At 46.7% G+C, this 17,682-nt stretch overlaps 1 protein-coding gene across 1 annotated transcript in view; it reads left to right on the plus strand.

The window, feature by feature from the left end:
* Positions 1 to 4,696: 4,696 nt before the first annotated feature.
* MYO1C (myosin IC) overlaps positions 4,697 to 17,682 on the plus strand; it is a 49,897-nt gene continuing 36,911 nt past the window's right edge. Inside the window, exon 1 of the mRNA XM_031053690.2 lies at positions 4,697 to 4,805. The gene's annotated coding sequence lies outside the window, so the exon portion shown is untranslated. The remainder of the gene's footprint in view (positions 4,806 to 17,682) is intronic.

Raw genomic sequence — 17,682 nt, forward strand, 5'->3', positions numbered from 1 at the left:
AGTGAATCTTTCCAGCCTGGTTTGAGATGTCTTTATTATTGTCTCTGGGAAAGATCTGCTACATCATGCTTCGTATTTCAATTTTTATGCGTTTTAATATATATTTGCTGTCACATAATTTCCATCTAAGGATAACTTGTGGTTTTGGGCAACTCGATCTAGTTGAAGCTGTGCCTGCTCATTGCAGAGGGGTTAGACTAGATGAGCCTTGAAGGTCCCTTCCAACCCAAACCATTCTATGATTCCATATACCTACCAAGGAATGTTGTCCAGTATAGCCTCATTTGACTTCCATGTATTTCTGATTCCTGGCTAGCTCAGGATGTGCAGGGTATCATTGCACATAGATAGTGCAGCTCTCTGTAAACAGGAAATACTTCCAAGATGTCTTGCGTGTTTGTTAGACCCTAAAAATACATTCAGATAAAGCCCATTGTTTCTACTACCACTGCTTCCTTCTTTGCTCTTGGACACTGAGTGACACTCAGATGAACTTGTCTGAATTAATGTACTGCAGTGGAAAGGGCACTTGAGCAAAGCCTGAATTAGGTTTTCCTTGAGAGAGGAAGCCTTTTGAGAACTCTGCCTTACTGACAGAGTGTTTCCGATGGCCCTTTTTGTCCTTGGATATAGGGACTTGTTACTTGAAAGGGATTGAAATGAAGCAATTTCTTCTGTAATAACAAGATACAAAGATCCTGGTACTCATCACTGCATGGTGTTATTTAACTTTATAACTCATGCATTAAGCAGGCAATATCCTACTCTCCTTATAGCTGTTTTTTTCTTGAAAGAGAATGGAGATGTTTGTGTAAATATGGAAGAAGTGTTTGAGGCCAGTTTTCAGTGTGCACAGCTTGCTGTCTTTAACTCTCTTTAGGCATAAACTCAAACACTGGAGAGCTGTGTAGTGCACAGTAGTGCAGAGTGAGTTACTCTGTGTGGCTAATTTGTTGAGCCAAGGCAATGGCAATCCCCACCCAATGGATCTGTGCAGTGCACATTCAGTTTCATTGGAAACTGATCTACTTGGGAACTACACTGAGTTTGTTTAATTGCTTCAACTTAAGAAGCATCAGTTTTCTGTGTGTGCATCCCACTCCCTGTATTACAGTGGAGCTGTCATCTTCCCCTTACAAGGTCTCTGCAATTAAAAGAACATCTCCTATGTGCAATCAAGAAAGTAGGAAGAGAAGTCTGTGTGGGAGAGTGAAGCTCAGGTTGGAAGGATTCCTGGAAGACAACCTCAGAATACAAACAAGTGAGAGGAAATGCAGAGAGGTACAGGAAAATCCTGAAAATCAAAATTTTCTGGCACCACAACGAGAAGAAAAACACGAGAACAAACATTTTAACCTGTGACCCTTTCTTCGAAACTGACAGTTACCAAATACCAGCCCCAGCAGGGAATGGTTCAGCACTGCTTATCAGACAGGAGCATTACTGTGACTGCAGTTGGAAAGTGTCTCAGCAGAGTCCACACCATGTACCCCCCTTCTGTTTCATTCTCTCTTACATTTTTCACCCTCTGCTTTCTTTATCCTTTCCTCTTTTCCTTCTTGTTCTCACTTATAACCCATTTTCAGAGGGATTTTTTGCACATGATTCTGGTCTCTGAGTCACGGAATCATTCCAGTTAAACAGCTCTGGTGTTGTGGACTACTCCTCTTTGTCATATCTCTGCATAGGAAGGGTAGATAAGAGGCTGTCTCCTCTTGCTCCATGTGTTGCTCCATGTTACTCAGAATTGGGTGGGTTTGTTTGGGGAAGTGACAGTGATGGTTTCTTCAGATGTGATAAAATCTTTTTCAGTGTTGGGAAGTGGTCAAGGAAATAATTATTGGACTGGAACCATCTTGTATATAACAGCTAAGGGATGTTAAGAGTATTTCCAGTTACAAAACATGGGACAGTGGCAGGATCTCCTTTCAATTACAGAGCACAGTGGTGTTCCTCTATCTGCTCTGGAATGGCCAGGGGCTCCTTCATCTTAACTGGGTGTCTTCTTGACAAGCAGCATCTGGAATTGGTTTATAGTAGAGTTAAAACTCAAATGTAGCTATTCCAAGAAGACAGAAGGAATTGTCTCCTCACAGCAGGTCCTGAAATACCTGACATTTAGCCTGATCACAAGCAGTACATCTTCATCTGTTGAGGGTGTGCAAACAGAGGGTGGCAGGATTACATGCTGCCTGAATGGACGACATGTCTTACACCAGTGTTCACCACATTATTGTTCCTCATGTTCATAGTAGGCATTTTTGTGCAGCAAAATACAAGTTAATTTCCTTTGCCATGATCAAAGATTCACTTAATAATGATTTAGTTCTACAGCAATTTGAGGAACTTCCTGTATTTACCATGGGAGCAATTGGTATTTTCCATTGCCCTGTCTCTAAACCAAGGATCTGGGGGGCTGAGAGGAAGAATCTTTCCTACATAAAATGTCTTGGTGGATGTGTAGAGTCTGACATATGATTGTTTCGTGCTAACACCTCTGAACCAGCATCCGGACTTTTCAAAGCCCACTGGGACTAAAGTGGAACATCAGCGGTTTGCGGCAATAAACACGAACATAAATTCAGACTTCTTGGAACTGTCTCAACACATTGTAACTCATGAAAGCTAGTCTTGAACTGAATTGGTGTTTCAACTCACACCTACACTTGGTATAAATACAGAGGTTCATCTCTTCCTCTCACAACAGGGCTCTGAACCTCGTTGCAGTTAGTCAAGGTCTTCTCCCAGGCTACTCAGGTGCTGCTGCGCTTTGAAACCAGAACTATCCATAAAGAACAGAGAGATGTACTAACTTCCCTGGGAAAAATGGAGCTGCAAGTTGAGCTTATCCCTACAGGAGAAATCATCCGTGTGGTTAGTCGCAATGGAGGATGCAAGACTGTAAGCCTGTTTTCTTTATTGTCTTTCTGACCTTATGGTGATAGTTACCTGATAACCAACTTGGTCCCTCCTGGTCTGAACTGAGAGATGTTGGCACAGAAATGTGCAGCTTCTGCAGCACTGGCTGGTCATTGGGGTGCCTGTTGCTGTGTTGTGAACAGTTTCCTCTTGCTAGGACGAAATGTGTAGCCATGAATGTTAATGTTGAGTGATTGAGTGTATAGAAAATGATTAAAGAGTGTTTCCTGTAGAAACACTTGGGTTTACCAGAGTTGCAATCAGTGTTTGGCCTGACCATATTCATGCTATTGGAATTCTGGAAGCACTTTCCAACTACAAAGGAAGGGAAAGAGCTTTGAAGAGTGTTCTGATCCTCTTCAATATTGATTGTCCATGCTGTCACTGGGTTCGTGCTCTGAATGTGAGACGAAGGTTCACGCATCAGGAATTCAGTGGCAGAGGAAGATACTAGTGGAGTGTTATTGATGGTTTGGGTTGGAAGTTGCAGCCCCCTGCAGTGGGCAGGAACACCTTCCACTAGACCAGGTTTGTATGTGAGGAATGGAGAATCTCTGAGCTGATTATTTCTGGTTTGATGTGGTAGACATCAAGAATTAGGTGCTTTTCTAAGGGTAATTTCCATTTTCAGATTTCCATTCATTCCCAATACTGTGTGTTTTGCTGCAGGATGTTTCCTAACTGGATTTGTGTCCTTTTTAAAGGAGTTTAAAGAGAAGGAACTGTGTAGAAGCACTTTAAAAACATCCCTAAGTAAAACCTGGAATTTATATCTCTTTGTAATAGATACTTAGAAACTCTGTCATAGAGTTCAGTTGTGGCAGCAGGTTGTGGTGGGCAGAGGCACTTCTTGCACCTCTGTGTGTTGCTCCAGTTTCCTTACATTGTCTTTCTAGTAACTAATGTGAAACTCCACCTGAAGGTTAGCAAGGACATTGACTGCAGGTGACAGTTGGGTTGAGTCAGAGATACCCGAGCGCTCTCAGAACTGGAGAGAGGGATGATTCTGATCTTCCTTGGGTTTCAGTAAATGATCCAGGAACGTACCTGACTGCCTTGTAGCAGCAGTAAGAGGACACTGGTGAGACTGAGCTGTCTTTCCCAGAGGGAACTTTTCCTTTAAACAGTATCCCAACTAGTGAGTGCCAGGATCCTGGGAGACATCAGAGAGACAATGTATTAGTTCAGCTTTCTAAGAAGTTTTAAGTACTCATAAACAGCCCATAAAACTCTTTAATTTGCTGCTTTGAGCACAGCAGTGTGTGTTTGTCAAGTGCTGCTGCTGCTGCAGGAATGGCCAGAGGAGGGAAGGGTCTGATGTGCTGGGTACAAACAGAAGCTTGTTGTTGACAATACTTCAAGCTGCTGCACGAGTGGCAAGTGCAGAGCTTCACTGTTGCAGCACAGTGTGCTTCAGGCTGTTGGAATTCAATGTGTGCAGAATTCCCTGTGGATTCTGGCCTGCGTCCGGTATCCCACGTGTGGGTGAGATGAACCAGGCTGCCTGTTGCCACTTAGAGAAGCCAGAGACCTGAACTTGCGGAGTCCTCTCTGCCCCTGCGGAGTCACCGCACAGCGCCCTTCACGTCAGCACATCCTGCTCATGCTTCCCACAGCCAGCCGGGAATCCCCATCAGTGTCCGCGGTCCAGCTGCAGCAGACGGGGACCCCCACCCGCTCACCAGCAGGATGCGCTGGTGCTGAGCCGGTTCCGGCCCCGCGGGGCTGACGGCAGGTGAGGGCGGAGGCAGGGCCGCGGCCGCGCTCACTCCGCATGCCCGGCGCTCGGACATGCTCACTAGCGGCACGGCGCGGCGAGCGCTCCCGTGGGCAGCCGCCGCCGGGCCCCGAGCAGCGCGTCCCGGGGGGAGCGGAGCGGAGCGCAGGTGAGCGCGGTGCGGAGCAACGGCCGCGGAGCCGCAGCCCCGGAGCTCACTGGGGAGCGCACGGCCGCGGGTGGGGGGCTGCGCAGGGGGGGACGGGGGGGCAGCCGGGGCGGTACCGGACGGCGCCCTGGGGAAGGGAAGGAGGGCGGACGGACACACGGAGAGAGGCAGGCGGGAGGACGGGCGGACAGAGGCAACCGCGGCTTGGCCGTGCCCCCGAAGTCAGCGACCTTCCCGGAAACTCTTTAACGTTTGCTCGGTAGAAACAAATGACCCTTTGAGAGCAGCCGGCATCCTGGCTCCCGCGGCACGGAGCGCTCCCTCCCCTCCCCTTCCGTGGCGTTACTGAAACGCTCTCCGGTAACGCTTCCCTGACGGGATCCCGAGGCAGGAGGAAGTCTGGAGCGGAGACGGGGCCGTGTCGCTGCAGGTGTGCTCGGGAGGACCTGCCCGGTTCTCCTAAAGAAATGCTTTCTGTCCATGCCAAACTTGTTCAGGACGTTCTCGTGCTGCTGTGTGTTTATGGGCGGTATGATAGCGCTTCATACTAGAACAATTCTACCTTTTATGTATGCTGGAATAGTTCTTCCTCATTTGCTAGTGCGTGCACAGGTGCCTCAAAGCACTTTGTGAAGAAAGCTCCTTGTTCTTAGTCTTCTCATAGGTGTTGAACACTGTAACTTCTCCAGCTTAGACCACAGGTCTGCACCCCACTTACGCTCAAGGGTCCCCATCTGTTGTGCCCCCTTCTATGCCACTTTTCCCCTTATCATAGTATACCTTAGTACTTAATTGGTTTAAGTGACAGGGATCTGTGGAAGGAATCTGGCCCTGGGCTGAATGAATGTCTCATTCTAGTAATTTGCATGTTCCATGTAAGCTGGATTGATCTGCATCTCATGCTTGGGAGGGTTACAGAAGGAAAGTGATTGTGAGGTGCAATACAGAGATTATTGTGGTATTTATTCCTTCTGTGCAGTTTCTAGAGTTGGAAAGCTTCTCTGGAACAACTTGTAGGTGGCAGCTGCCTGGTTTTAGGGTTTTAGATAGTGGCAAGTGAGTAAATGTGCTTGGTTGGTGGGACGAGCTGTGAAAGCAGCACCACATCTTAGAGGAAGTGGGAAGAAAAGCATCAGTCTTTCATCCCCTCTTGGAGCAATAGACAATTACCAGTTGTCAGCACCTTTTCGGAATCTACTTAAGGTTTGCAGAACTTAAGAGTTCTTAAGTTTTAAGTAAGCCCTGATATGGGAACCAGTGTCATAACACTGAGGGATTTTCAGTGATGATGCTGGGTGTAATCCTGTGTTGTAGGGAGGGGCTGTGGAAATATAAATCTCTTCTATTGTGCCTGGCAGGGACCAGTGGAGTGCTGGGCTGTGCTCATCTGTCCTGGTATATCATGGTGTGAAGGATGAATAGGTGTAGATGCCTTTACGCAGAGGTGAGATGGTTTTAGCCGTGTTCCAGTAGTATTCAGACATTTGGGATTTTCCTGTTGTCTGTAGTGTCATGTTCTTATGGGACTCAGCTTTGCTGTGCTGGGAATTGCTTTCGAGGAAGTGTACAAATTCCTTTATCCCTATCCAAATAGACAGTCTGCACCAAATGCAGGAGAAATCAACTGCAGCAGCTGGTCACAGTCACAGAGCAACATCTAAACTGCATCTCCCGTGTGCTTCAGTCCATTCCCTGCTCCCTCAGCCGAGTGCTCTTACCTGGCAGTTCTGAATAGTTCCAGCATGGAAAATGTTGAGGATCACTGAGCTGGAGCACTTTGGCTCCCAGGTTGGCAGAGGAATGGGTAAGGGATGTTCACAGTGTGCTTTCAAATAACTAGTACCTTCTGTAGGACAAATTTACACCAGGGTTACTGGTGCTGCAGAAAAGGAGGTGCAGAAAACATGGAGTGCAGTGTGTTTTCCTAGGGATAGTGTGTCCTACTGCCCTGTGTAAGCGATGTAAGTGGAACTAAATCACTTATCCCTTCGTACAAGCTAACGAACCCTTTGTAAAGGCTTATTTGTGTGTTCCTAAAACATTGTTATGGGGAAAACCATTTGTATTGTGCTTTGGCTTACCTGTATCAGTGACAGTCAGATGTGGTTCACTTCTCAGAACTGATCCAAGTGGAAACAGAACAGGCAAAACAAATAGGGAATTCCTCTGGAGCAGCTTATGGTGTGAGCACCTGAACATCTCTGCCTGCACAAGGAATACAATGTCGCAGGAAGAAATGGCTGGGATCAGGTGGGGATCAGAAGCTTTGTACTGACATAAAATGATTGTAATTACAGCATGTTTGTCTTCCATTAGGGGTTTTACTGTGTTATGCACTGCTTTATAAGCAGCTTCTGAGTGATGTGCTTGGCTTTCACTAGGATTACTACCCCTGACTCTGACAGAAACCCTGCACCTCACCTTCTGCCATCTTTTTTGGTGGAGGAGGTTTGCAGGGTTGTCTTTGTGAGACTGTGGCAGGTATTTTCCTGCCTGGAGGGAGCCACTTGGACTGATGGAATGATTTCCCTGCTGGAGAATATCCTGTGCCCTCCTCTGCATACCTTCCTCCTTGTTGATGCATCAGCAGGGTAAGGTGGCCAGCTCTTCCCAGAAAGCATTAATAAAGATGTAAGCAAGCAGTGTGGGTAGATTTGAAAGGCTAAGTACATTTGAAATGACAGAAGGTTCTGAGTGGACAAATCTCAAGTCATTTGTTGCAACTGAGTCATGTTCTGTGGGGGTGGCAGGTATAGTAGTCTTTAAAGCCCTGCCCTGTGTTACTTAAATGCTCTTCAAGGAGCAGCAGGGCCAGTACCTTGTCTGTTAATATATATCTTCAGTGTAGTCTGGCCTATATTAAATCTCTGTACTGGAAGGCAATAAAGGTTAGTATTTAGAACTCCTGGGACACTCATGCATGCATGGCTGGCTCTTCCTGGCAGCTCTTTAGGAAAGTACTTGGTCACATGCAGGACAGGCCAAGGGGAATGGCTTTAACTGGACAGAGGGGAGACTGGGATGAGCTCTTAGGCAGAAGCTCCTCCCTGTGAGGGTGCTGAGGCGCTGGCACAGGGTGCCCAGAGAAGCTGTGGCTGCCCCATCCCTGGCAGTGCTCAAGGCCAGGTTGGACACAGGGGCTTGGAGCAGCTGCTCCAGTGGAAGGGGTCCCTGCCCGTGGCAGGGGTTGGAGCTGGAGGAGCTTTAAGGTCCCTTCCAACCCAAACCATCCGTGATTCTAAATGAATAGCCTCACTGGGACACTCGCAGCCCATTAACCAGTACATTGACTTTGGTCCAGCATGGCCACCGCCCTTCCTGTGATTCAGTTCTGCTCCTGATAATAAACACACATAGATTTTTAGCATTTGGCAGTACCTTTGGACTGCTGCAATATTTGCCTTGTAGGCAGCGAGGCCCTGGAGCTGCGAGATACACCAGCCTGCAGTTATTGGGCGGTTTTGTTACCAAATGAGCAGTGTCACTGTTAGTGGCAAAGGAATGTCAAAATGTGTTCTGATTTTAACCAGGAGATGGGTAGTCTATGAATGACAAAAAAATCATCCATCTGTGCTGTCTAAAAAGATCATTTCTTTTTCCTTTCTCTATAATGAGCTTTCTAAAATCACTGCTAAGCAAAAAGATGCGTGTGGATAAAACCACAGTTCTGCTGTTGGGATGCAGACTGGACCTTACAGGCTACAGCTGCTTTAAAAGGCTGTGCCTTTAAATTTATGTTGGCAGTTTCTTCTGAAGGCAGTTTAAAGTGTACTGGGGATATTTGACTCTGCATTTCCTTGTAGTGGTCTCGCATCTGACCAGAGATTTCACCCTTACAAAAGGTAAGAGAGATGTGGTCCTAATCTTTGAGATGATGTGGACTCATCGCTGGAGAAACTGCCTTTGTAGTGGTTTTAAGGCTTCAGGGAAACCTTTGTGCCTTAGCAGCTGAGGTTGCATTTCATTAGTTAGAGTGATCTGTGGTGCCTGATGCCAGCTGACACTCACCAGGTGTATTGGGCCATTTTACTAATGAAGAGGAGGATTATGGAAGGAGCTGTAATTCAACGAGAGAACGGTGTCAGAGGATATTGGTGAGCTTACAGCTGCGTTTTTCTTCTTCATTACCATATAGTCAATATATCCTGGTTGTCTTTCTGTCTGGGTTCATTAACACCTGCTCTAGATGGATTATTCCTGCCCAAGAAAGAATCACCTTTACATCAGTTATAATGCCAAACTGAGACCAGAAACTCCACTCTTACTGCTCATTGTTTGTGGCTGAGGGGTCCAGTTAAATCAACGTCCAGTTCTATCTGAAGGAGACAGTGATCTGTTTAGCTTTTGAGCAAATTAAATTCCACTGAAACAGTAGAACTGGCACCACAGAAGTAGGAGGAAAACTATTTTCCATCCTGAAGTGTGTCTTTGTGTAGCTGTTGCGAGTTGGGTCTTTTCAACTCGCTAACAGTAACTAATAACTTCTACATTATACAGCCCACACTGAGTCATTGTTTACTCAGGGAAATGACTCTCAACAGCCAGACTCGTTTGCTAACTTTAATAACTGAAATATGCACTTCCACACATCACAAGGCAGCATACTGTCATCAGCATCTTGAAACCAAAAGCTGCTCCAGACACCAGCACACAACCTTCTGTTACACATAGCAGTGCTGCAGTTCAGGTTCTGACTGCAGCAAAGGCTGATGTGTCCAGGGGTGCAGTTTTGAGAAGAGGGAGCACTTCTTGCACAAAGTTCTTGTTGGGTTGGTTTTTCTTTCCTAGAGTTTTATTGAACTTTCCAAATTAGAGACCAGGAAAGTCTCTGTCCACGCCGCTTGTTGTTTGAAATAACAGCTTGTCTTACGCTCTGAGGACTTTGGGAGGCTGTTTAGAGCTGCCTCTTCTGCAGCTTGGGAGGGAGAGCCACACCTTTGCACCAGGAAGCCAGGAATTCCTTCTCTGACAGAGCTGGAACTTAAGACAGCAAAGCAGATGGTTCTTCTGCCTTATGTGAACACTAAGTTCAGCTGTGAGCTGTTTTCTTCCCTCCTTACCTGCTGGTTTGTGTTAGCACCTTATTGCCTCACAGGTACCTTTCCTGCCCACCATTACATTTATTAAGATGATAACAACCATCAGGGTTTGTATCCCTGATTGGTTTTGGTGTACAGACCAAGCAATGCCAAGTGCACACAAGGCAATATAACCAGCTTTCTCCATTGCTTTGTTCCTGTGGGAATGAAGTGGGGGCAGCTGCGCATGCCTGGCTCGAGTGGGAAGGGTGTTTGGACCATTCAAATGCAACGTTGAAGCTATTTCTTCCTTTTGCATTGATGGATTTCTGGACTTTACACTCAGTTCTGTTGTTTTCCTTCTGAGCTACAAAGCACCACGTAACTAAAACAATATTGCAGCTTGGAAGAGAGGAGCCAGAGCAGTATGAGCACTGGAAAAGCAGAGTAATGTATCATGAGGAGCTGCTTTTCTATCTGTTGCACCTTTCCAAAACCAACAAACAAAATCAAGTGCCTGTCACATTTCTCAAATAAGCCAGACGCTGCATTTGAAACAGTGTGTTCAAAATGGGCATTCTTGATTTCTCCTGGAGGCCCAAGCTTTTGGGGGCACAATTTTATTTGAAATAGGAAGGAAATCTTAAGGTCTTGTCTGGAAATGAGGGCAAATACAAAATATGTGACTTGCAACATCCCCATTTTATTTGTTCGTGGATTTTTTTCCTCTTATGGGAGAGAATCTATAGCAGAGAAGCACAGCCTTGTGTTTTTGTGTGCCTGGTCATAGCACTCTGGGGGAATGCAGATGACTTTAATCTTGCTGATCTTCTGTCTGGAAAGCTGCTGGATGGGATCTGGGAGCAGCTTCTGGAGCTGTTAGCAAAGCTGGAACATCTATATTTGTTTAAACAAGGTTTGTTGGAGTCCTTAGAACAGTGAAGAAAAACGTGAAGGCGTAATGGTCCGAACACACTCCCTTCTCTTTTTGCTTGATAAAATTAAAGAAAACATGGGTTGATGGCTATGGACCATTTATATATTTGGGTTCAGCTTTAAGATGTTGTCCCAAATATAAACTAACCTGATTTGAGATAACTGTGTTCTGATCCAAGGAAGAAGTATAAAAGAAAGGATAAAGATGAGCTGCTCTTCCTGGAGACTGCTGCAGGGACTTTACTGTGTCAGTGAGACCTACCAGAGCAGCGATGGCTGGAGCTGTGAGCCTGGCAGGTACAGAGTGCTGGGAGTGAGCACTTGTGGCACATTGGGCATGAAGGCACCACATGATGAGGAAATGCTGTAAGAGATGCAGAGTTCTGGATGCAAAAATCCCCTTGCACAGAGCCAAAGGGGGGTGTTTGATCTCTCTTTAAATTGCAGCCTGACTGGTTGCCAGGTGCCTGTTTCTGCTGTGATGATTCCGTGTCTAGGTGGGGACATCCTGAAGCTCCTTCAGCCTGGAACATACTCACCTGCCAGCTGCTGCTCTCCCAACCGCTTCTCTGCTTCAGCTTGCAATGGGAGGAATATTCCACGAAGTGGCTCCGTGTAGGATGGGAATGTGAACTATGCCCAGGCTGAAGTCCATGGAACTCAAAAGCTGCGCTCATGTAACTGTTTACTTCTTTCTAGAGGCTTCAGTTAAGTTGGCTCTTTGTCACCTAACTCATTTCTGTGCCATCAGAAACAGGGAGCACGTGAAAAGACCACGTTGCCACCTGAGTGGAAGTGGGGAGTGGAAGAAAATCAGTGTTGCTGCACATTGAGTGCATATGTTTGGCAAGAAATCATTTCCAAGCATTGTACAAGGAAGCTGTTATTTTGCAAGGGAAAGCTTCATTGCAGCAAATCTTGCTTTTATTTTCGATAGGCTGGAAAGGTAAATTCTGGTATAAAGGTCTAAAAGTGGCTGTGAGCTTGGTACCTTCCTGGTTTGAGTGGTGAATTTCTCTGGTTGATCTCTAGCACGGTGCTGAACTCTGGAAAGTGCTTTTCAGGCCACACTTTCACTGGCCCCAAACCACATTATCTTAATTACAAACCACTTATCTGAGCTGATGGTGAGTCAACACAAACGTGACACAGTGCTTGTTACCATAGATCAGTCAGTGTTTAGTGTGGGCTGGGTAGAGATTTGTGGATTGATAGGGAATGGGAAGGTTCCTTTGGGTCAGTAAGTGGCACAGGGATGTGTGGAGTGAGCTCATCCCTCCTGTGTGCAGAGTCCAACCTCACCAGCCCTCATGTTTAGGTGTCAGTCCTGTTGAGTATCACACCAGTGTTAGCTGGGTGTGATTCTGCTGGCATATGTGGTGGGACACATACCCACATGCACCAGGTAATATATATTGCTGATTCCCTGATCATGGAACACTACAACTGACGGTGCAGTCTGTGGCATTCCTGGGCTTGTCCTGGAGGCTGCTGGGGGTGATAATGCATCACTTCCCAAGGTTTTAAGTGTTTGGAGGCATATGTATGTGTAAGAGAAGGGGATGAAGCAAGCAACCAGAGCAAGAGCTTCATCCACACTCCTCTTACTGAAATGCCCTTTCGTTACTTGTCTACCAGGAAGGGTGTATTCCTGCAGTGACTGAGGTGAGCTTATACTGCCATGAAGTTCTGTTTAAACTGGTTTTGCTGTAGTTCTACACTCCCTGCACTAGCATCCCTTTGACCCTTTGGTGAATCACCTGAAACCAAGTCTGGAATACAGTGATGGAAGTAAAAAGGCTTCTTCTGTTTGTTTAGTTCCCTGTCTCATGACAGAGCTGAGCAGATCTCAGTCCCATGACAGAGGAGGGGGAGGACCATGATAAGCACAACTGGCCTTATCCCACATCACAGCCCACTTACAGCCTGGGACTGCACTCTGACACATTGGAGGACACTTCCTATGCTCTTTTCATCTTGGAGGAGTGTTTGGAATGGAATGCTGGGGGAATGGTGGCTTGTGTTGCTGTTCTTAGGCTACTGGGTTGTGAACCTTGAAGTCAGTGGTAGTGAGGAGTTTGCTAGAAGGTTCTGCAGTCACACTGGGGGCACTTTTGTGCCCTGGTGTGTGGGTGATTGGCACTAAACCCTCCCAGCCTGTGGCTGTGGAGCTAAGCCAGATGTTTGGAACATAAATGGTAATGAGTTGTCTTCTAAATGTTGGCTTTATTGCGATATCTAAATAGAATAGGATATACTATCTCCACTCCACTTCTTGCAGTGGGGATTCCCAAGCTGTAATACCTGTTATAGCTCCTGAGCAGTGCAGTAACCATCTGCCTATGGAGTGCCTGCAGTACTGTTACCCATTACGTGGTATCAGGTCAGGAATGGAGAGCACTGACACAGACAGCTGGGGTGAGCACACTGAGCCAAGGGAAGCTGGTGTCTGTTCTGCTGCTTGCCAGAGCAGCATGCAGAGTGCTTGGGTTCCAAGCAGGGAGCCCACATCGGCAGGTCACTTGGGTGCTGATGTCTGGAGTGTTTTACTTCGTCTGGAGCAGATGCCCCTCTGCTGCTTCCCAGAGTGCTTGTGGAAGGAGGCTGGGAGAGCTGGTGAAATGGGAGCCTGGAGGGAGGACACCGTGCCCAGCTGGTGGTCATAGAATGGTTTGTGTTGGAAGGGACCTTAAAGCTCATCCAGCTCCAACCCCTGCCACGGGCAGGGACCCCTTCCACTGGAGCAGCTGCTCCAAGCCCCTGTGTCCAACCTGGCCTTGAGCACTGCCAGGGATGGGGCAGCCACAGCTTCTCTGGGCACCCTGTGCCAGCACCTCAGCACCCTCACAGGGAAGAGCTTCTGCTTAAGAGCTCAGCTCAGTCTCTTCTGTCCGGTTAAAGCCATTCCCCTTGGCCTGTCCCTACAGACCCTTGTCCAAAGCCCCTCTTCAGCTTTCTTGTCAGTGCCCTTTAGGCACTGGAAGATGCTCTAAGGTCTGAGAGCCTTCTTAGGCCAAATGCTCACTTTTGCACTGTTCTTCCATGGCTCTAAAGATTCAAAGAACTTTTGGGCCCTGGGGGGCTTTAGCAAGGTATCTCTGTGGGGTAGTAGGACAAGGTTACCAGTCTGTGGCATCTGAGCATGATGTGATCGACACCAGCAGAAAGGGTGAGGGAGAAGGAAATCATTTTGCTGCCAAAACCTTTCGTGCAAGAGGTTGGATCTGGATGTGTGCCCTTTCTGGGTGTGCACGCAGGTTCCTGCAGTCTGTAGCTGCTGTTGCTGTCACCGCCAGTAGTGGCACCCAAGCAAGCAAAATTGAGGAATGCCATCCTGCAAATAGGAGCTTGAAGAGGCTATTTCTAGATGGAATTGAAGCTCCATGTGATCTTAGTGGACTGTAGCTTCATTGTGAGGGCAGAAGGCAACCAAAAGTGGTTTGGACTGGAATTCTTTATAGAGTATTGTTGCTGACACTGTAGTGGGCTGCTGGATTGCGCTATTTTGGAGCTTTACTCCTCTTTGATACCATACTAGCACTCTTGTTAAAGAGGCTTCATAACAAGTTGGCAGTGGTTGGTGCAAGCCCTTATTTTTAGATGTTCTGTTGATATTTCCCTCCCCCCAGAATAGAGAGATTCTGGCAAAAGACAAAGGAACAACTTCAGAATGTATGTACAAACTATCCTGCCCAGCAGGTAAGCGGGAGCAGCAGAGGCAGCAGTGGGTTAGCACCTGGGTTAGTGAATTGTGGAATGATGAGGTCCAGCTTTGCAGGAAGGACAATACCTGCCTGTAGCTACTCCTGTGACCCATCAGCTGTTCCAGCAGACAAGTGTGTGCTGCCCATCAGGGTACAGGAATCCCAAGAATGTGAAGGACTCTGGAATCCCAGCTCTGTGTGCCTGCCCTTCCCCTCCTCCTCCAGGGGCTAGTGGAAGCAGGCAAGGAGGTCAGGTTTGAAATCCAAAGGGAGGAATTTGTGAGTATATAGCAGATAACACCCATCACTCACTGTACTTTGCCACTCCCCCCCCATTGTGGAAAGTATGATTAAAGTCAGCCTCTCTGCCCTGGCTGTCTGAACCTCATACATGCCTCCCAAATGCCAGATTCTCTTCATTCCAGGCTGCTGACTTCAAGAAGGACTTGCTCTGACAAGCTGGAAATGAGGACTGGCAGCTTCGTCTGCAACTCAGAGGCTTTATCTCTCATAGACACTCTTCCTAGCATTTCCCACAAACACTGTTCTGCTGGTAAGAGCTGTTGTATGCCCAGGACGCCATCAGACACTTATGAATAAAGCCTTATGTTGTGAAACAACTTAAAACAGGCAAGGAAAGCTTCCTAGAGCAGCTGGCATCAGGCCTGCGGTAGAGCTTGCTCTCCTTGTGCTTCAGCCTCATTATCTGGGGAGTGGTAAACAGAGTCACTCAGCCTTTTGAGTGTCTTGTCCCCCTCCCAGGAGCTGGTCTTTCCTTCATTCAGGTTCTGTCATCCAGTCTTCATCTCCCACTCTTGTTGCCATTCCACTGATAATGTGATATTGCCATCATATCCACAGTGTGTTCCTTTGGTTCATCACCTTGGCCTCTCTGAACTCCTGCCTTCACCAGGCCGAGGACATGTTCTTTGACTTCTAGGACTGATCTGGCTCCACCAGCAACTTATGTTTCCCTGTTCCTGCCTCCTGATCTTGCCTCCTAGCGTTATTGCTTCACTGCTGCTTCTGCTTGGTGAGAGATGTGGCTGTACCCACCTGTAAGGGGCTCTTTATTGCATGTGCTTTTAAGCTGTCTGCCTGTGCTGCATATTTCACTCGGAGTATTTCTACTCCCTGGCCCATCTTAATCAATTGATGAACTCAGCCTTCAATAAATGCTTTCACAGAGTGCAGCCCATTTAAGAGATGTAATAATGGTTCCAGAGAGCGTCTGTGCCAGTAATTGCAAGATAGCCAAGCTCTCCTTTGGATGTTGTTTTTGTTTCAAAATGATTATTAGGGCAAGTATCTTTTTACATTCATATAATATTTAACATATGAAGTTGAGATAACCTTAACCTTAATGCAGTAAGGCATGAACTCTAATAGAAGAATCAAATTGGAGTGGTCATTATGGTTGGGACATGATTTCTGCTTAGCAAGGTATCTTGGATGTCATCATCATCCTGCTTCAGAAGCAGCTTGCCAGTGTTAGTTTTGGTTGTGGAGGGTATGTACGTGTATATAAGACCTACCAGCATCAAATGCCTGCCCAGTACTTCACGGACTTCACAACTGGTTGTTAATAGACAAAACTGAGGGGGTTTTGTCTGCTTTTTGAGGCTGGCTGTTTCCACAGGGGCTGTGGCCTTGGCTTAGGGCCACGTAATCATGTCAAACAGAAAAGGGATCCATCCCAGTAGTCCCAGCTCCAAATCCTCTCTCCTGGCCATGGAACTGTGCACTCTGAAGGTTGTGGGGAAAAGGTGGGTGAAGGAAAAGCTCTCATTTCCCCTTATCTAGCTTAATGTGAGCAAAGAGCACACAGCTATGATGCAGTGATCCAAGAGGGTTGGAATCAGCATTGTAGTGAGGATTTTGAACAAGAAGCCAGCACGAAGAAGCACCCATAGCATTTAACCTCTGTGTTTTATTCATCCTGGAGCAAGTGTAATTGAAAGTGACACCTCTATAATTGATGAAGTATCTTTTTACCATTTGTTTAATTACCAGTTTCAGTGTCTAGAAAGCAAGCAGATCAATAATTCACAGTGATGAACTGCCCTGCGTCCCTCTGTTCTTCTAGTTCAGACATACAAACAACAGCTCCTGAAACAAACCCCCATGTTTTGATGCTTTTCTTTAGGTGATTTAAAGGCTCACAAATGATGCTGCCCTGGCAGTGTCTGAGAGCTCTTAGAACAGGAATTGTAAGCAAAGGAACCAAAGCTGCTGCCTGTGTTTCGTATGTATTCCTTACACTATAGGCTTTGAGTTTAATACAACCTTCCTTGAGACTCTTGGACCCTTCTGGCAGGATAGAGCTCAGACTCCCTCATGGCCCTGCATCCCTCACTTTCCCCAAGGGCATCTAGAGAATCTATACCCTTTGAATCAGAGCAAGGAAAGTGTTTCTTTCCCAGTGGGATGAGGTTTCTGACAGTTCCTCTTGTCATCCCAGCTGCCATGGACAGGAGGGTTTCCTCAGACAGCATCAGAGCAAGAGATACCCAGCTTCTAAGAGATCTCCCAATCCCTAGTATGGAAAGTTTCTAGGAGCATAATGATGTCTGTATCAGCTGTAGGGATTCCTTCAGGCTCTCTCTTTGGAGGTCACAGCCCAGAAGTAGTTTGTGTTTATGTGGTAGTTGTAAAGGTCCTGTCTGGAACTGCCTGCTTTGTCTGCCTCAGCAGGATTTGTGCAGTTTTTCAACCACACAATGTACCATAAGTAAATCAGAGAGAGAAAGAAAGGGTTTGGACCCAGCCACAGCTGGGGCATGAATGTTTCTATTCACTGCATAGGCCTATGTTTATCCAGATGTGGAACGTGCGTTCCTGAGAACCACAATGGAAAGGGCTCCTTGGTTATTCTTTGGTGTATGTTTTGTCTTTGGGCTTGATTAAATTGGTGTCCTGATGAGGCAGAAAATGCTGAAAGCACTGTGAACACCGTAGTGCAGTTCACCTGCATGAGCAGGGAGCCAGAGCCATGTCTTGGAGATGAGAGATGCCTTACGTGTCAACAGGTGCTTCTGACCTGCAAGCCAATGATTTTAATGCAGTTTTGATTCAATAGGAGTATCACTTTTTAATCAATATTCTGGATTGTTTGAGGAGTGCAAGCTGATGCTGGGGGATGTTGGATGGCCTTCTGTAATGATGCCGCTATTTTCCAGGCATCCTGGAATACTTTTGCCCACATGATTGGCAGCTCAT

The sequence above is a fragment of the Melopsittacus undulatus genome, chromosome 13 (assembly GCF_012275295.1).
Source record: "Melopsittacus undulatus isolate bMelUnd1 chromosome 13, bMelUnd1.mat.Z, whole genome shotgun sequence".
In the NCBI taxonomy this organism is placed as follows: domain Eukaryota; kingdom Metazoa; phylum Chordata; class Aves; order Psittaciformes; family Psittaculidae; genus Melopsittacus; species Melopsittacus undulatus.